Source organism: Hippopotamus amphibius, chromosome 6 (genome assembly GCF_030028045.1).
Source record: "Hippopotamus amphibius kiboko isolate mHipAmp2 chromosome 6, mHipAmp2.hap2, whole genome shotgun sequence".
Lineage (NCBI taxonomy): Eukaryota > Metazoa > Chordata > Mammalia > Artiodactyla > Hippopotamidae > Hippopotamus > Hippopotamus amphibius.
The window spans coordinates 139,880,825-139,902,499 of record NC_080191.1 but is presented as its reverse complement, the minus strand read 5'-3'; the positions used below and the strand labels follow the sequence as shown (position 1 = coordinate 139,902,499).

The 21,675-nt window shown below is 37.6% G+C and overlaps 1 pseudogene; it reads left to right on the top strand.

The window, feature by feature from the left end:
- Nucleotides 1-11,990: 11,990 nt before the first annotated feature.
- Nucleotides 11,991-21,675, top strand: part of LOC130854982 (annexin A1-like) — a 163,507-nt pseudogene continuing 153,822 nt past the window's right edge.

Below are 21,675 nucleotides of genomic sequence, written 5' to 3'. Positions count from 1 at the left end.
GTTCAGTGAGAACAGTTAAAGTGTAGAAATCTCTCACATTTTAGACACGTAGATAGAAGACTGAGAACTAGATCAAGAGATCTAATATCTGTTCCCAGTTTTCTACTGTTTAATTCTGTAAACGAGCCATTAATCATTTGAACTCTGAACTACAGCCTTTTCATTTATAAAATAAAAATAATAGCTGTGAGCATAAAGAGAAGTAAAATACATATGTACAGGCATACAGTAATTTATTATACCTGGCTGATGATATCTAAGTTCAACTATGCTTTGCCAATACTAATGTAAGATTGTTGAAGGAATGCTTAAATTATTACATTAGACCTAAGTATGAAATTCTACTCAGAATCTACTTTTTGAGAGCTTTTTATATGTGATCAAAGCTCCAAGATTTAAAGTATGCAGATATACCCTTCCGTTCTCTATGTCCAGTTGGGACCAGGGGAAAAACTTGTAATAGCTACTAATCTCTCTTTTTAATCATTTCTGCTTTTAAAAGCTCTCCATGTCTAATACATTTTAATTTCATCATTAAAGTTGTGCTTTCAGAAGGTACAATTATAATCAAATGATTTTTACTTTACCCCACAAGGGCCTTCTCTTTATATTGATTCTGCATGGATTATGTTCTATTTAATTTTTTCCTTCTAACTTCTAACAGTATTGAGTAATTATGAATTAAATTAATAAATATCTTCCTTTCAGGCAGAGAGAATTTCATATGTAAGAGCACAAATGAATAAGCAAGCACAGTCACTAGGTTTTATCATTAATCAGTTTCTCTTGAAAACACTAGTCCCTTGGCCTATTGCACTGTATTACAGCTTATTTTGAATCTCTTTCTGCCACTGTTCTGTTAACCTCTTATAAGCTAGGTTTATACCATTAAAACATTTTTGTTCCCAATGCTTCCCTTAATAGTTATTGAAATTTTTCAGTAAAACAAAGAATCCAAAGAGTAATAATAAATATTCCACTTGCAGTGAGTGAAGATGAAAAATATGACTTCCATCTCTGCATACCTTTAAAAGTATGAACATCTCACACAGCAGAGAATTATTCTAGTACTAAAATACATGTAGTTTTTGTACAACGTGGTCCATAAATGTAAGCAATAGCTGAGATAATGTTACATATTCACCAAATCATTTAATTATCTTCCTGGGCAGATGATAAGATTACATTTCCTAAACCCTACAAGCAGGACCACACAAGTAGGACTATGTGCCTGAGTGCTGGACGATGCAATGTGAGTGGAAGGGATAAAGGTCAATTCTGGGCCCGACCCTTCAACATCCCCTTAATGGTCTGAGCTCTTTTTCTTCTCTCATTCGGCCAGAATGATAATGCCCAAGTGACCTAGAAGTTACAAAATAATGAGATGATATGACTTCAAGATAGAAGCAATTTAGGTCACCTAAGTGATCATTTGGAATACAGCCACCAACCCAACACTGGACTATAATGCAAGCAAAAACAAACTGATTGCATCAAGCCACTGATATTTTAAGGCCATTTGTTATAGCCTATTCTAACAAAAGAATAGACAGTCTAGTCTAATGAAAACATGGGCCAACTATATAAACTGGAACTCCCCAAAAGAAATAACCAAATGTTTCAATGTTGAAAGAAACTAAAATCATTAGTACATTCTTTCCCATGGGATTTTAAAGGATAGTTTTTGCTTTTTTCCTTACTAACCTAATTTAGAATGTAATACCTGCATAAGCTATGACTCCACTGTGCTAAAAAGCCAGAAGATAGAGGTTTCCGGCCCTGTCGTGCATGGTCTCCATTTCTCTGGGCCTCAATTTCCTCGTCTATTAAAAAAAAAAAAAGTTGTGCAAGATAACCTCTAATGTTCATTCTAAGTCTATAATACTAAGCCTATAAATCTGAAATATATTATGATCTACATTTTCTATAACAGGATTTATAAAATCCAAATAAACCAAGAAGTCTGCACAAACTTATCAAGAAAAATAAGCCATTACAATTCATGTTTTCAAAGTTTATGAAAACTCTTAGTAATATGAAAATATGAGTGTCATTAAAGATGTAAGACTGTTTACATTACACAAGTTTGAACATGAATTTGCTATAGGAACAAATATAAGTGTTCTCAAAAAACAGGCTGAGTATTAAAAATGGCTAAATATATTCAATACATTACCTAATATAGTTTAAATCATAGAAATCATAGATAGTGTGTTTTATAGCAGTGGAATAGAAAGAATATAATGGGTTAAGGCGCTAGACTGTGGATACAGACTGTACAAGTCTGTCAGTTCTACTCTAACCAGCAGGGTGACCTTGGCCAAGCTACTTTACCGCACTCTGCCTTAGTGTCCACAACTGTAAACTGGGAAGATTAAAAAATCTGCTTTATCCGGTGGCTGTTATGTGCATTAAATAAGTGAACATATGTAAAATACTTCAAACAATGCCTACATACAATTAGCACAGTATAAGTTTGCTATTATTATGCATTGAATTTATATTAAAAGTAAATTTCTTCCTTATCCAATTCAAATAGCTTTACTACACAACAGTTATTAGAAATATTTAAGGAAATTAATGTTATTTTCCAGTGCTATCAAAAGCTGCAAATTATGCACCATAAAATAACAGTTTGATTCTCTTTAACTGACCCTTTGTAAATCTCTCTAGCTGAGAACATTGATAACATTAGGCTAATTCAGATTACGATTCTCTCATTAAAACTTATACTTTGGCACAGAGCAAAAGAGTTATGAATATAAGTATTTCTAAGAAGAGAAAAAGGCAACAAGTTGAACTTATAGTTTAATACAGTGTAGCAACACTTTCAGGGAAGGATAAGGTATTTTTATAGGTCAAAATTTATATGGTTTTATTAAATTATTAATTGAAAACAAAGGACTAAATACACATAACTAACGTCAAGAGTTTTTAAATATGAGATCAAGACACTGTGTGTAAATAAACATAATACCAAGGGATATGAAGTTAAAACAAACTTGAATGAAATAAGTTAAGGAGAAGTTAGCTGAGACTTTTAAAAAAACATGACACAAACATTTTTAGAGTGCTAGACTCAAGGCTAACATCATTAGCTTGCTTCAAAGATACCATGTTGACAACTATTTTGCACTATATGGCAAACTAGATAACCTAAGAACTCCTCTATCAGAAACCTGGAAACACTGGCTAAGGTGTAACAAATATGCTTTGAAAAGGGAAGCTCAGAAGTCTCCAGAGCCGCCAAGTTAAGCAGAAGCTGAACACGAGAGTGAAGTTGGCCCTGAAGCATTAATGAAAGGTTTGGGTTTGACTACCACAGAGAAAGGAAAATGACCAAATCTAGGGCCTTTGTAAGGAAGGAAGTGGGGAATCAAAATGCTCACATTCCATGAGGAACGCCAAGGGCTGCATATTCAGTGAAAGGGTGGAGAAGAATAAATTTACCATCAAACAAAGGATGACGAGAAGGAAGTTTATTTGTTGGGGTCAGTGTGCTCCAGGTGAAAAGGAAGCAGTGAAGGGCGGGGGGGGGGGGGGGGGAAGAAAATAAATGAAGGGGGAAGAAAAGAGGGGTGAAAAGAAAGAAAAAAAGTAGAAAAAACAAAACCAGCTGGACCTAGAGACTGTCATACAGAGTGAAGTGAGTCAGAAAGAGAAAAACAAATATTGTATATTAACACATATATGTGGACTATAGAAAAATGGTACAAATCAACCAGTTTGCAGGGCAGAAATAGAGACACAGATGTAGAAAACAAATATATGGACACCAAGTGGGGAAAGCAGGGAGGGTTGGGGGGGGAATGAATTGGGAGATTGGGATACCAAATTGCACACTCTAAATATATGCAGTTTATTGTAAAAAATAAAATAAAAAGTTAAAAAATTTTTTAAAAAATAAAAAAACAAAAGCAGCAAGGAGAAAGGGAAGAGGGGAGGGGGGAAGGGAGAGAGACACCCCACAGAGAATTAGTAACCAAAGAGATACTATTTAAGTTTGGGGATTCAGATTTATATGACTTGCTGTGTCCTAGAAGACCCAAGCTGAGAAATTATCATTGAAATGTTTTCTGGAGACATGGATGGGCAACAGGTACATGAAAAGATGCTAAACATCACTAATCAGAGAAATGTAAATCAAAATGACAAGGAGATACCACTTCATACCTGTCAAAATGACATCAAAAAGACAACAAACAACAAGCCTTGACAAAGATAAGGAGAAAAGGGAATCCTTGTGTGCACTACTGGTGGAGATGTGAATGGATGCATCCACTATGAAAAACACTATGGAAGTTCCTCAAAAATTTAAAAATAGAACTACCATACGATCCAGCAATTCCATTTCTGGGTATTTATCCAAAGAAAATGAAAATACTAATTTGAAAAGATATAAGCACCCCTCATGTTCATTATAGCATTATTTTGCAGCATTATTTACAATAGCCAAGACATGGAAATAACCTAAGTATCCATTGATGGATGAATCTATAAAGAAAATGTGATATATATACAACAGAATAGTATTCTACTATAAAAAAAAAAAAAGGAAATCATTTGCAAAACATGGATGGACCTTGAGAGCATTATACTAAGTGAGATAAGTCAGAAGACAAGTATATGTGGAATCTAAAAGAAAAAAAAACCTCATAGATACAGTGAACAGATGCATGGTTGCCAGACGCTGCGGTGTGCAGGGGTGGAGATGAACAAAATGGGTAAAGCTTTTTTTTTTTTAATATCAGTATCTTTGTAATTTTCTCCATTAAGACTTACTTATCTTGTGTTATATTTATTCCAAGACACCTTACAATTATTGCTGCTATTTTAGATTATAGCCAGACTTTTAAAATTGAGGAATTACTTTACTTATTTTGTATCAATTTCTCATTTTTTAAAAGCTACTCACTACTCAACACAACAGTGAAGATACGGAAACAACCTAAGTGTCCATCAATGAATAAAGATGTGGCGTATATATACAATGAAATCTTATTCAATCATGAGATCCTGTCTTTTTCAACAGCATGAATGGAACTGGAGGGCATTCTGCTCAGTGAAATAAGTCAGAGAAAGACCAATATTGCATGATATCACTTATGTGTGGAAACTTAAAAAGAAGTCAAACTCATACGCAGAGTAGAAAAGTGGTTGCCAGGAGCTGGAGGGTAGGGGAAATAAGTTGAGGCTGATAAAAAGGTACAAACTTTCAGCTATAAAATGAATAGGATTTATTCATGGTGACTGAGTTGATAACACTGTATTGTATAATTGAAATTGCCTAAGAGAATAGAACTTAAATATTCTCAAAAAATTTATTTATATGAGAGAAGGAGGGTTGTGATAATTAACTAGATGGGAGGAATCCTTTCACTATGTATATGTACATCAAATCATTACAATGTACGTTTTAAATATCTTACAATTTTACTTGCCAATTCTACCTCAGAGCTGAAAAAAAAAATCCTACATACTACTCCATTATATTGGTATATCTAATTGTATTTAACCACTACTGATGGAATTCAGTTTCCAATCCTTTTGTACACAGGTGACTATATATATATATATAATTGGTAGTTTAATAACTGTCTTGAATATACCTTTAGACAGAGTCTGTCTCAATTCACACTTCCTTAAGCATAATGAGAGTTTGTTTTCCCACATTCTCACCAAATGAATACTATCAAACACTTTGATATGTACCAATGGTTTCTCCTATTAATGAGGCTGAGCATCTTTTTCATTGAAGAACATTTAATTAATATTTTCTTTTTTAGGTATTGTGTGACAACTCACCTTTTACTGCTCACCATTTTAGGAGGTAAGTTTTTCCTATCAATCTATCTGCATATGATTCATGATGTGGGACAGATCCCAGTTTCCTTTTGGTTGGAATTTCCATTATGACCCAGTTTTGTGTATGTTCTTTCAATCCTTAATTCTTCCCAGACTACAAAGTATCGTCTCTACCCATTCCCATTGACAGACTATTTCCTTAAACTATAGTCAGTCTTTGCTATTCCTTCTTCAGTCACAATTAGTCACAGGGAAGCTCCTAAGCCCATCTCTGAAACCAATTCCCACCATTACAAAGAGAGCTTTAAATATTGCATCTGGTGATAGGCTTCTCTTTTTGAAATATTTTCTTTGCATCTTCTTTTCGTAACCAGAAGCATATCCTCTCTTCCTCTTCTTGCACCCCTATTTGATATTCACCATTATCTGGTTCCATTGTGATCTGTATTTTAGACTGTGTTCAGTTTTGTTCTAGTTTCACTGAACGAAGTAGAGAAAACATTTCTGTTTCTCAGTACCCTGCATATTTTTCAGGGGAATGAGTAAAAGCTAACTTTATGCCCTTACCATTAAACCAGAAGTCTTGTAAGTAGATTTCTTAAGTAAACCATCCAGTAAAAAATCTAAAACTAGACATTAAGCACTATTTTTTTAAAACAGTGAAAAGACATGCCAGAGACTGTGAGAAGACAGCTCTAAGTCATATAAGCAGATACAAAATTAAAATATGAAATATAAAGAATTTATGCAAATCATAACAAAAAGACAATGCCCAAGAGAAATTTTTTTTGTGAGGCAATTTTTAAAAAATTCAAGTGACCAAATAAACATAATAAAAATGCTGAACTTCAATGATAGTCAGGTGGGCAAACATCTTTAAATCTAACATTGCAAAATGTGCAATAGGAATGAGAGGTAACATCATACCCTGATATGAGCATACTTTGGTGCAAACACCTTGGAAAACAATCTGACAATTGTTAGGTGCAAGACCCAGCAATTCCATTCATTTCTTTCAACTTTAGAAAAACATGTATCTAAGAGGCAAGTTTTTAAAAGCAGTTTTTCTAACAGTAAAAAATTGGTAACAATATAAATATACATCAACAGAGGAATGGATAAACATTTGTAACACCCTCAAACCATCCAATACTACAACTCTGTAAAAAATGGATTTTGTATGTAAAATTATGAACATATTTGAAAAATAAAGCTGAAAGCTGGCCATAAAATTATGCCGACAAGTATATACTACTTATATACATACAATAACATGCTATGTATATTTTTAGGATTAAATTCATTTGCAATAAAAGTATTTTAAAAAGCATGAGAATGTTAAATATCAAATGTAGTATTTAGGCCAGGAATCCCAGTAAACATTTGGGGAGGTGAACCAAGTACAAACCTAGACTTTACACAATCAACATTCAGATTATAGTCATATGAACATCGCAAGCGTTAAGTCGAAAGCTGGTGATACCTGGGACATGTGAATGCTTACAACCCACAGTCGCCAATTCCAACTGCTCCCCTGAGAAATCCATCATGTGTACCAGTCACAAACGTTTCTGCTTCTGTCTCTCTTTTCTGTTTTACTCCACCAAGCAAATCATAAAAGCTTAAACATCACATTGGACTGGTAAATACATCTCAATATGTATAGACAGACACATGGAATGTTAAAATAACAGAGACCTTAGCGCTGTGGCCACGGCCAGCCCATTTTGGAAAATAGACAGAGCAACGCAGCCGCTGGCTCTCTCTCAGGCTGAGCGGCCATCGTCAGGGTTCTTACAACAAATTTCCGTACAATGATTGATGACAGATTGATCCGTCTTCTGCAAAAATGAGGCCAGACAACACTGAATGTGAACCAGAGAACCTTATTTTTTCCTATCTTTACTGACTTTTTCTCTATATCCTTTTATCTTCTAAATTTTGTTGTAAAGGTTTCAAGGTATCAAATCAAGAATTTCAACTTTATAACCACTTAAAAAAAAAAAAACTCATACCTCTAGTCAACTAATTAGCATTTGTCTCAATATAAAAACATAAAATTGAATTATAGATTGGTTTCTTTATCTGCAGTGGAAAGTTATTAAGCTTGAGGCTGCTCATCATCTTTCTATAGGCGGTAATGAACCTTGCCAACCTGCACAGCAATGAGAGGCAAATGATCAGAAATCAGACATTAGACCTTCTAGGACAGCACTGTTTTTTTTTTTGGGGGGGGGGGGGAGGAGTTTTTTGGTAAGACTCAAAAGACATAGTAGGAGAGCTATTCCCTATTGTTCTTTACCCTCTGGGGTAGTTTACTAGGATTTAGCAAGGACAGACGTCAAACTTTCAGAGAAGGTTCTTGGTACTTGGGCCATAGGCATTTAAGCTACACCATTAGGAGAATCAACCCATCCCCTGGCGTAATTAAGATGCAAGTCTAGTGTATATAGCATTATCCAGGCTACCAGACCTGACTCACCACTTCAGCTCTCTACCAAAGATGATTACCTTAAGCAATGAGCTGTTGCCAGTTTCCAGGAGCAATGTTCAGTTCCTAAATCATCTGCCAGGAAGGAGGTCAATTCCCTTTCTGGGATACCAGCCCACAGAAAATCAATCTTAGACAATTAACCCATTCCCCTCACTCCCAAAGTTAGAAGCCAGAACTTACTTTCCTACCACCTTTACAGATAGAACACTGGCATGTGACAATCTAGGCCAATCAGACACATCTATTAAAAACTTCAGTTTGGAAATGAGCCACCTCAGGATACAACCATGATAAGGAATACATCTTTGGCTCAGCATGGCGAGACAAAAATCAGGCTTGAGGAAGCAGCATGAACAGGATTCTGCTGTCCAATGCCTAATGTTTACAGTGCAAGCTGCAGCCTTGGTTCGCAATGGTCACAGCAGTGGTGTATTTGCTGAGGCAGTACTCAGAGTACTATTTGTATATTTTCTCTGGCTGTGCACCTTCAAAGCCTACATCTCTAACCCTCTCAAAGTTTATGTAATCTACCTAATGTATTTCAACAAATTCCTTTTCTGATTAAACAAGCTAAACAGCTTTTCTTATTCCCAACCAGAATGCCGGCAGATACGGCATTAGTGTGGGCATGGCTGCAGATACCATATCCTGAAGAAAACAGAAATCTGAGATTGGTTATAGGTTTGGAGGTAATAAGGATCCAGCTCATGAAACAGTGATTGAGCATTTAATTAAGTTACTACCTATGGTTACTGGGAATAAAAAGCTAACTGCAGGACAGCTGCAGAGCACTGAGAAGCCACTGCCACAGAGCAGCGTGAAGGACCCTGTGAAGAATACAAACCCTATGGAGTCAGATATCTACTTCTAATTACACTGGAGAGTCCCCAAAAGGATATCACATGCTCAAAATTCCAACTTCACAGCTCAAAGTACAATAGAGAACCAGGAACTTTCTATGACTACACGTAGAGAAACCCAGTGTCTTAGACGTGTAATCACACTCAGTAGCATGACTACACTTAATCACTATGTGTCCACGACTTAGGCGCAGGGCCGAGGAAAGCAAATAATTAAATTCTGTCAAGTGACATCATGAGAATGGACATCCTCGCCAGGTCCCTGGGGTAAAATTCAGACCACTGACTGGGAAAGAGTAGAACTCTGAAAATGGAAATAGAGACAAGAGGACTCAAATGCCTCTGAGCACTCCGAGTTCGCCAATCTTACTCTGTCTCCTTTTCCAGGGGAAGCAGGTTCTCCTCCCCTTTTGTTGGGCCGTGCTTCCCTATGTAAACACCCATCAACACCCTGAACTAGGACCCTTGCCTTGTGAAAGGCGGCCGTTCTCCTGTGTCCCCACTCCTCAGTATCCACAGACCCAAGACCACAGTCAGCTCCTCTCTTTTGGGGTAGAGGTGAGAGGGGCAACTCACATGTTCAACTTCAGGTGGCAAAACTGTACCCCATCAAAAAATGGCAAAATTTGCTTATTTGTATTAGTAAAATCCTCAAGAATATGTATGTGTATAGGTTTAGACATTATGCTAAGAAGGAACGGAAATTTAAAAATAAGCTAGTTTCTCATTACAGGTACACTTAGCAGAGAGTTCATCTATATAAACAGCTGAAAATTGGTCTAAACATTTGCCAAGTTGGCTGCCTGAAACCCAAATTCATGGTGGTCAATAAAGTTAAAGGGTAAAGGAATTTGGGGTATAACACAGAAGAAGGAATCCAACATCTTAGGAAACTACAAAAATCAGAGTGGTTTATAATGGGTAGCCTGATATCCATTCCCATGGTACCACCAAGGACCCCAAACAATGTCCCTTAAGAGGGCCCATAAGAAAAGCCCTTCACAAAAGCCCTGAGAGTGGCATTGCCTCTCAGAGCACCAACATATTCTAAAAGCACTAAGATGGCTATTCTCTGTTGGCTGGGAATACGTGTGAATGTGGTACTTTTGAAAAGGATTCTCTATTTCAAAGATGATGCTGGATCCCTTGGGCAGCAAAAAGCAATAGCTTGGAAACAGAAAAGGGTAATATAGACATGGTTATGTTAAACAGCTGCATTAGCAAGGCTATCAGGATGATCTGGCCCACAGGGATCCTTTGTGGTGGATGTCTGATCGCTGGATTCTTAAGACCTAAGTAGATAGGTCCTCACGTCGAGTCAGTTCAGAGACCTGGCGTGCCTTTCATAAGGAGAAACTGTGTATAATTGGAGAGTACGTTACAACAGCATCAAAAGTGCCAATTGTAAATCTTCCTTTATAGCTTTCCCCAGAGGTCCCACAGTTAACCACCAGGCTAAATGTGCACTGAGGAAAGGAGCATCCCAAGATATTTCAGAGATGATTAGATACTAGCTTTAAACTCACAGTCCCTGAAGTCAAAGAATATTGTCTTCTACTGGTAAAAATAGGGTCTTCGTAAAAAATAGACTTGTGACCAGAGACCACCTGAACTTACGGAACTCTAATCCCTTCTCTTCCAATAACAAAGTGGCTAACAACAATGATTATATTGTGCTCATAAATTCCATACTTAGGATTTGGCAGTGAACGCTCATCTCTGCTCTATTCAGCATCAGCTTGGAGTCAGAATCATTTGTAGACTCATTCGCTCATAAATCTTAGCTGGTGCTGTTACCCAGAGCAGCAAGCTGCCACTGGATGTAGTCTGGACTTCCTCACAACAGGGTGGTTGTGTTGCAACCACCACAAGCATCCCAAGAAAGAGAGCCATCCAGGAGGAAGTTGTATCTCCCTTTCTAACATAGCCTTGGAAATAGCAGTATTATTTTTCCCATATTTTATTAGTCAAAGCAGTCACAAATATCTCACTATATTCAAGGGGCAGAAGTATAGACTTTACCTCTTGCTGGGGAAGTAACAGGGTTCTAGAAGAACATGAAGAACCCGAAAAATCATTGAAGCCATTTTGGAAATGTAGAATTTTTCACATCATTTTCACATTCTTTACCTGGTTCCAAGATTTAGTTGGAACAGACTGACTCGGTAACTAGAAAACATCTCCAGACTCTCCCCCAAGTAAATGAACATTCAAATGACAAAGATTACCACACACACTTAATCAGGCAATTTCTCCCATTGCAGCAGTTTCCCAACATTTGGTGGAGCAAATAATCCTGCCTCTGCTCGCCTGCTGGTTCATAAACATTGATCTGCCACATTTTGTATTTTTGCTCTCCCAATCAGTAGAGTGTATGAGAAGCAGTTTATTTCTCTGAGGTAGGCCAATGGTATACCTTCACTATGTCATATCTGGGCTAAGTCAACAATTTGGCTCTCTGTCATAATTTACTGTAGAGGACCTTGATTTCATCATCTCACAGAACATCACACTGTCCATATACAAACGTCATTATAGATTAAAGTCCTGATGCAGAGAAAGAAGTCAGTACTTTAAATGCCATGGTAACAGGTGGGTACGAATGGCCGTGAGAACAATCTCAGAAAATTTCAGAAGTCTGCTACCCCACAGAATACATTAGCCTGGGGGTGGTTCCAAATTAATTGCTGCACCCTGAAATTCTAACCTCTGAGAGAAAGAGAGATGACACTTGACTGTTATTAAGTTTTAAGGAAAAAATCCTCATAAACTCTGTTTTATGTGCTGCTGGAAGTCATTTATTAAGTGAACTGGAGTGTTCATAACTCAGAATGGGGCCCCAGTTAGGGATGGTTCTCCAGCTAGCCCAGACTTCAGCGCAAGCAGATCTTTCTCTTAGCCCCTACGACCATGGTGCGTGGGGTGTCGATGGCAGGTCAGATGGCTTTGTGGAAATTAAGTCCCAATAAGAAATCTACAACTCAGGTGCTAAAGAGAAGTCACGCCCTCTTTGACTATAAATTTGTCTCTCTTGGCTTTATGTTTTCTCCATTAGAGGCTGGACACCTGACCAAAACACATCAGGCCATGCTTCGCCCTGAGCTGCCGTTACACACCAGTCAGGTTTCTGAGTTAGGCATACGCATTGATGCTCCATCAGCAAATGCAGGTGGGTACGCATGAGCAGGTGTGCCCATTCCCACCTCAGTGTCCTCACTTCCTCAAGCCCCTCCTAGGACCACATGGAAAGGGGGTTTTTTGTGACTACTTCATCACAGAGGAAACTTTTTCTGATTCACAGAGAACTCTGCTCAATATGCTAGCATTCTTTTAAAATAAACTGTGGTGGCCTTACAGCCCCACTTGAGGTGGCCCTAGGGGACAGAGGGAAAGATAATCTTCCCAGTGAGCAAAACTACCAGGGTACACATTGTGGCCCACGTTTCCTCAGAGCAGACATTGCATGAGGAACAAGTACAGTGACCAATGGTTTGACCAGATGGTCTGGGACAAAGAGGTTTGGATAAACTCCTCCGACTTAACTCAGAATTTGAGAGTATTTTTGCCCTATGCAAATGTCCAGCAAAAACTTCCCAGCTAAGAGGAGGTCTCAATAATTTGGGAGACAGCTGTTCTAACATGTCGATTCTCATCAGTCTTTTTTCCCCACTTCCAGTAGTGTTGATTCAACAGGCTCATTTAAAGAAGCCATGGTGCCATGAGACTCTGAATAGCCTCAACATATGGTCATTTCCTCACCAGTGCTGACTTGGCTGTCATCACTACTGAGTGCCTACTTTTCCAGCAATAGCAGGCATCCGTGAGCCCCTGATGGGTTCCCATACCCTGAGGAGACCAGATAGCCACTAGCAGCAAGTTGATTATTTTGGACCCCTATTCCAAAGTGGATTTTTCCTTACTGTAATAAACACTTATTCTAGACTTGGATTTGATTTCTCTGCTTGCCATGCTTTGCCAAGAACTCCATCTGTTGACTTACTGAATGTGTAGTCATCATCAGGTTAAACCAAACAATATCACTTCTACTAAAAAAAACTCAATTTACAATGAAAGAAGTGAGGCAGTTGGTTGACACGGGATTCACTGGTCTTGTGCTCCCAGAACAACTGGCCTTATTGAACACTGGAATGGTTTTCTGAAGACTTAGTAACAAGGTCAACTGAAAGATAATACTTTGTGACATGTAGTGCTATCCTATAATATATTGCCTATTTCTTGATGCTGTCCTCTTAGCCAGAATGTAGGATCTGTGATCCAAGGGATAGAAAGGGGGATGGTTCATTTAATCTAAGAATCTGATTGAAACAATGTCTATTTTAATTGAAGATAGTCCTAAACTTTAAATTGTACACATTGAGGTTATTGCACCTAATTTCATGATCTTTGATTAGGAAAATTTGTTCTCAAAAACATGATTATAATGTGTTTAAATCATGTGTTTAAATTATTTGTGTATATATTCTACCTCATTAAACTCAGAATATAAACATTTAAACATAAGATTTATATAAGAGTAGGATTATTCTATTTACCAAGTAGTCACAAAATATCTGCTCTATAATAGGTTTTCAATAAGTAGTTGTGTAATAACTTTTATATTTAAAAGTTATATCAGGGACTTGTCTGGTAGCACAGTGGTTAAGAATCTGCCTGCCAATGGATTCAAATGGACCAGGGGACACAGGTTCGAGCCCTGGTCAGGGAAGATCCCACATGCCACAGGGCCACCAAGCCCACGCGCCACAACTACTGAGCCTGTGCTCTAGAGCCCTCAAGCTGCAACTACTGAAGCCCACGTGCCTAGAGCCCATGCTCCGTAACAAGAGAAGCCACCTCAATGAGAAGCCTGCAAACCACAACGGAAGAGTAGCCCCCACTCACCACAACTAGAGAAAGCCCCTGTGCAGCAACGAAGACCCAATTCAGCCGATAAATAAATTTATTAAATAAAAAGTTGTATCAGTGAATTTTCAATATTTTCCATAAATAAAAGTTCAGTTTGTATATAATTTACTAAGAATATATCTAGTATGTTAAAACATTGTTACTCAACATTTCCTGCCTTATTCCTTTTTTGAAGTGATTTTTTTTTTAATCATTTCTACAACAGTCTCTAATATTAACCAAAAATTATATTGCTATAAGCAATGGACTATTTTAGCCCACAGTTATTCTATGGAAATAAACTATCTAATAAATATTTATCATTCCTAGTCATGACATCTTTCTGTCTAAATCAAAACAAGTTAGCTCCAACAAGGAAAAATACAATCACAGAATTTCTTTGAAATGGAAAGAAATGCTATTTAAAAAAAAAAAAAAAAAGTAGTTTATTGCTATTCTCATAGACAGTAACTTAAATGTGTTTGCCCTCAGAACTACAGAAAAGTCTCTTCCTTGTTCCTGGGTTTTATTTTTAAGGGTTTGAACCTGTGAAGTAAACAAGGCTATCTTTTTCTTTTTGCTGCAGACATTTTTAATCCAATTCCTATAATAGTGAAACTGTGGGAATCTCAAACAGATATGGGCTTACTTTTTTTTTTAATGGGATCTGATCTCATGAGATGAGACTTTTGATTTCCCACCTGGCTACCAGAGAGAAAAAGGAAAACAAGAAAAAGTAGAACTAAACTCTGCATGTAAATTTACATCAACTCCTCAAAGATCTACTAATTTCATGCAACAAAAATTACAGCCAATGAATTAAGTCACTTCTTACCAAAAAAAGGAAATACATATTAAAGTATTTGTCTTGAGGTTCAAACACCCATTTTTAAAATGGCTTATAAAACTCCAAGTTGTTGGAGTCTTGTTACAGAAGTAACAAGAGCAAAAGCCATGTAACAGTTGTTAAATTACTTAAGAATAAAATATATCCTAATTTTATGTATTTGAGTAAAAAACAAGACATAATACATATAAAATTATTAGATATACCCTAAACTATAGCTTCCTGATACAGTGTATCAGTCATAACTCAGAAAAATTCTATTATATTGCCATTAATAACAACAACAAAAAAAAAACTCTTCAAACTAAAGGAGTCAGCCATCATAAATTCACTTTCTTAATTTCAATCCATATTGCTTTGTGACTCAAACATTCTGCTATCTTCAGAATCAGAGTTACTCTGATGATGTAAATTAAATCTGTACATGATGCAACTCTACCATTCACAAATGTTTCTCTCTTACTAGACAAGGATTCATCATGTTCACGTGCTCAAAGTAGCAAGAAGCCCTAATGCAGACACCTTCCTCAACAAGTCTAGGTGAGAAACAGGGGTGTACATTACTAAGAATAACATAAGAAAAAAATGAAGTTTGTCTGCAATTGAAGTTCTAAGTCACATGCAGTGGGAACTATTCAATTTATTCTAAGTATTAAGGAATGTTCCAAACAGGTGGCAATGTTTCAACCTACTCTTTAAGGCTGTTATACGTCACTGTATGTCCCAGAATGTCTGATATAGTGCCTTGCGTGTGACAGTTACTCAAGAAATAGTTACTGAATATATTTTTTAGAAAAAAATATCTTTTGGTAAAAAGAAATGTGGAGTACGTAAATAATGAACTGTCACAAACAGAATCAGTCTGACATAGCTGCTAACAGTCTTAGTTAATATGTGATGGTAACTGACCTCATAACATGAGGGTCATGCTATGCAGTGGCTGAGGACCATTGCTCAAGGGGCACACAAGCTGACCTGAGGGCCATGTCACTCTACGGAGCAGCAACTGTCGCCTTAACACAGTGAATAACTCTCAAAATTTCATGTCTCCCAATCTAATTCCATCAGAAATCTTTACAAGGTGTGTTTGTATTTGATCATTGGGCCAGGAGATATTGCTGTTATGTTAAACAAACTAAAACAAGTCAAAGGAATCCACTCTGGCTATCATCATAGGGCTTTAGCAGCTATCATAGTCTGGTAGCAAATGGTCTTCATTACAGAGACCTCTGGTCTTTAAACAAATGTTTTTGTAAAAGCACAATTTAAGAATTTGGGGATAGGGAGAGACTAGTGAGCAGAGTAGATAAAGAATCTCTGCTTTCAAAAGCTAAGTGTTCTTCACCCACTATACCTTCTATCACCCTGGATTGTCAGTCTCCTCATTTGACCTTTCTAAATTTCAGAAAGGTGAAGGGACAAAGCTATCCCTAATAATCTAAGCAATCTCACTGAATCTGCTGAAACATCTTGGTACCCACCATTTGTGAGGTGGATGAGAAGGGTGGCCTTCACTCACTCCTCTGGTGATGGATGAAGGCTATTTGTTTGTTAGCAGCAATCCTCTTTCATTGTTATGCAAGCCCAAGAATGGGAACCAACCATATATTTTTTTTTCAGTTTACTCAAATAAAGAGACAACCATGCCACCTAGAATAGATAGATGCAGCAACTACTTTATGCCCCTAAAAATTGTACTTCTTTGTGTGTTGTAGAATCTCCCTCATGCCACCTCTGGCTGAGTTTAAAGACCGACTCTCCTTGAAAATCTAAGAAGTACTTTAAACTCCTCAACTGGGAGGCAGGAGAACTGGATTCTAACTGTGTGAGTCTCCAGCCAAAAAGGTAATTTTGTAAAAGTGATTTGGCCATGCTATGGCTCCATTTCCTCATATACCTGCTTTAAGGGCTTTTAAAAAATATAAGATGTATACCGTATGTAAAAGTGTGAGAAGTGAAACAAAAATAAGAACAATTATTCAACTATAGGTTGAAATAAATCTTATTTCAGCTTTCGAAAAGAAGAGAATGTTTAAGCCAGTCTTGGAAAATGGTCATCTATGACCAATACAAAGCTATCAAAATCAACAACTTCAAAGGAGGGAATGGATTTTGCTGAATAACCAGATGTGCCAACAGAGCTATTGGATTTGCACTCAGCCTTACCTAAGCCATCTCTGATATTAGATCACCATAACTTACTTAACTATTTTATTGTACCACTTTATTTTTAATAATATCCTACACAGAAAAAAATACAAAAATCCTAAAAGGGGTTTACAATCTAGCCCCTACTCACTTACTATTGTCTTATCTCCTGACTATCTCAATCCCTGACTACAAGACCTTCCTCAAGAAAGCCATTCCAATTTAGAACTTCACAACAAATATACCCACCCTTCTCTTCCACCTACTGATAGGGTCCAGATCAAGACACTTCTTTCCTAGTGATTTAAGAGATCACCCCAAGTCGCAGGGACCTCCCCCTCCTCTGTAGCGAGTAACTTATAACTCATCTGGGTACTGAAGAAAGGGTTACCAAAAAATGTATACGTGATAAAGGTCTTACAGGTAACAAGAAACGTTGCCCAAAGAGTAAAAGAATGATAAGTTCACCCTAACAATGGACCCTTAGCACTAGATATGGAAACCAAGATTGATTAAGATTTATCATAAGGGGGAAGGAATATACAGAGGTATCAACCAAGAGGAGTTAGAAACTAATAGAACCTTTTCCTTCTGTGATTCTTTATCATTTACTCTCCTATATTTTGCTTAACTTCCACGTCTGCAAAATAGAAGCAAAACAGAAAATACCTAAAAATATGAGTGACAGTCTGTGATGTGCTCCAAACTCTGCCTAGTGTAGAGGGAAAACAGAATTATAAGGCAGGAGCCACACCAGAAACTAATTTGTAAACTAATTTTAAGCCATTTAAGCAAGCAATAACCATAAATTTAATATTAAACTCAAAACGATGTGGTGTACACTTCACATGTTGCTATTTCACCCAAGGGACAGGGCACTGTGTGGAAGAGATACACAACGACTTTACAGAGAAATGTAGGAACTGACTCATACCAAAGGGATGGAGAAGAAACAAGGAGGAAGAAGAAAGGAAAGAAGATATCTCAGGCACTGGGACAGTTTGAACAAAAGCTAAATCTGAATGCACATGACACTGTGCAGGGGATTATATTGGGCACGTGGAAGCTAGAGTCCAAGCAGAGAGCTACGATTTCCATTTCACTTCATATTGTATCCAGAGAAAAGGACTGCAATCACAAGGGCTGATCATCTACTGGGAAAACAGTCTCTCATTAATATCGACATCTATAATTGGGGGGAAAATAGCATCTAACTTTCAGATATTATGAAAATAGAAATAATGTATTTAAAAAGCATGAACCTCAGGGCCTACTCATGGTAGGTGGCTATTAACTTTAGAATTTTTTTTCAGATCAATAAAAGGAAAAACTTCCAAACAACTCAGAGCTCTCCATCAACAGAAGGAACCAACTCACTGAGAAATTCACTCCCTATCACTGGATGTGTTTATATCTAGCCTGTACCAGTGGTTTTTCCAAAATGAGTCTTGTGTGCAAATGACGCATTGAGCAAGGGAGAAAATTACTTATATTTCTCTTTTATATCTGTTTAAATTTATTTTTTAATATGTTATAATGTGTATACTACATTAATACGGGTATGTGTTCACTTTTAAAACTAAATGTACATAGAATGGATAATGTTCTTAAAAGTCGCTAAAAGAAAAAAGTGATCCCTAAATGTGTTTATTGCTCTCTGTCAACGACATTAAAGAAGAAAGAGTAAACAAGAATAAAGAATAGGGTAGAGATAAAAACACCTTGGTATGAAAGATTGAGATTACGACTTTGAAAGTCAAGCCAGCTGTCTGCCCTGTGTGGCTCTGCACACTCATAAGCTGAATCTTTATATGCCTTTCACTATCATATTTACAGAAATTGATTACAGACTATGTTAACAGAAATTTACAGCCATCTAGAAGAATTATTGGGGGAAAAAATCACTTTTGAGTCTCTGTGGTCAAATATAAAAAACAAGGAGATAAAGATACTAGATTTGGAAACAAAATTCCAGTCAATAATAATGATGAGAACAGCAAACATTTGAGTCTTTACTCAGTTTCAGGCACTGTTCTAAGTACTCCATATGAATTACCTCGTTTTTTCCTGTAACAGCCTTGTGAGGTAGGTACTGATGCCATAGGTGAAATCAAGTCAGTTGCTCAAGGTCACACAGCTACTAGGTGAAGAGCCAGGAGTCAAGCTCAGGAAGGTTAGCTCCAGACTTTCAATTCTTAATAACAACATAATACTGCCTCTCATGGTGAATATAGAAAAATTGTTTGCTTCTTCCTTCTTGTCTAATATAGTAATAACTAGTCTTTGTAATCCTGCATTTCTGTCAAAGAATGTAATTTTTAAACCCAAAGAAACAGTGTGGAAGTGATGACTGCTTCTCTCAAGAAGGCAGACGTGGCAGCCTCACTACATACCCCCTATCCTTCATGTCTACCTGTCCAGCTGTCTGTCTATCCCTTCCTCCCTAGCCCAAACCCTTATTAAAGGAAGGGAGGAGTGAGAATTCCCAGGAGAAAAAACAGAAATAAAACCTGAAGGAGGGAAACAGAAAATTGCAGAGTGGGGAAAAAAAAAAAAAGAATGAAGTCACACTTACTGAATCACCAGTGTCTTATACACCCAGCCTTTCACTTCTCAAAGCCTCTGCTCAAGATGTTTCCTCTAATCAGAATTTTTTTTATTATTTACCTGGTAAAACAGTATTTCTAACCACATGCAAGTTGTCTCTTAAGCACATATCTTTGAAACCCTAAAGTACTTGTGATCTCCAAACCTTACTCTTTAAATCCTGTGTCTATGCATGTGCCTTCTGCAATTATTTCCCTCACTTGCTGAGTCTCTATAAATATTTCAAAACCACCCAAGAGTAATTCTTCTAGGTGTTCTGCCTCATCACCCCGTAATTAATCACTTCCCTCTGTGGTACCTCTGTACTTTATATCACAGAAACTTCTATAAACTCAGCACTTGGTAATTAATGGACTTACCTATTTTTTTTCTTTCATTGGATCTTGGGCTGCCTTGAATATTCTTGTATCTGATTCATCTATTATCAGTGTCTGGTACAGTGCTAAGCACATAGTAGGCATGCAGTAAATATATTAATTGATCCTTAATAGGCATGGTATTCATAGAAGATAGACATAAAGACAAACAAGAACATAATTTCACCATCCAGGAGGCCAGAGTCTAGCAAACGAATGGAACAATGCAGTAAGTGCCACAATAAAGGAAAGCAATGATACCACATTGAAATGGAAATGGAGCCCTGATCAGGATCTTAAAAGTTCACTAGGCAGACAAGGGAGAAGCAATTGCTAAGAGGAATGACCATATTAAAAAAAAAGAAAAAAAGCCTCACGTGAAATAATATAAATTCTGGAAAAATATATGTAGTTAAAATTGGCTAGAGAATGGGTACAAAGTGAAACTTGGGGTGCTAGATGACCTGCTTTTCTTCTTCCTCCCCAAAGGTAATCACCACCCTGACATCTAACGCCATAGATTAGTTTTGCCATCTTTTAAACTTTCTCTAAATCAGGGGGTCCCCTCTCCCAACCCAGGGCCGAGGACCATGATCAGGCCACAAAGCAGGAGGCAAGTGGGCGAGCAAGGGAGGCTTCACCTGCCGTTCCCCATCGCTCCCCACTGTTCACATTACTGCCTGAACCATCCTCCCCCCGCCCCCCCCCACCCCCGGGTTCCTGGTGCCAGAAAGGTTGGGGAACCGCTGCTCTCGATGAAATCATCCAATATATACTCTTTTCTATTTCACTTCCTTTGTTCACTGTAACTTTTGTGAGGTTGACCTCTTGTGTGTAGTAGCAGTTTGCCATTCTCATTGCTGCATAGTAGTCATATGCTATATGTACTAATATATGAGTATTTATGATATATTTATATATTTTTCTGATGTCAGATGAACATCAGGTTGCTTCCAGTTTGGGACGGAAAATAATACTGATATGAACATTCTCTTAAATGTCTTTTGCTGTACCCGTATAGTCATTTCTGATGAATATACACCTCGAAGTGAGTTTTCCAGATTAAAAAAAAATGGCTAGAGAAGTTGAAGCATATACAGAAATATCACAGTACACAAGGTTGCAAAGTGAGCAGAAGCAGATAATGGGAGAGTCTCTGTGAGGATGGCGTTCGTCAACAGTCCATGCTTTCCTCGAAGCAGGAAGCAGTCATTTCATGCATCTCAAAATCAGATGCACCTCATCAATGTATTAAGAAAGTGTTTTACTGAAAATTGTATGGGAAGACAGATGATTAAATATATCACAAACTATTCCATAAATATCCTTTAAAAACCCCTCTAAGAAGTAACCATAGAGGCTTACCTGGTGGCGCAGTGGTTAAGAATCCATCTGCCAATGCATGGGACACAGGTCTGGTCCCTGATCCTGGAAGATCCCACATGCTGAGGAGCAACTCAGCCTGTGCGCCACAACTACTGAGCCTGTGCTCTAGAGCCGGTGAGCCACAACTACTTGAGCCCACGTGCCACAAATACTGAAGCCCACGTGCCTAGAACCCGTGCTCCTCAACAAGAGAAGCCGCTGCACTGAGCAGCCCGCGCATTGCAACAAAGAGTAGCCCCCGTTCGCTACAACTAGGGAAAGCCCACG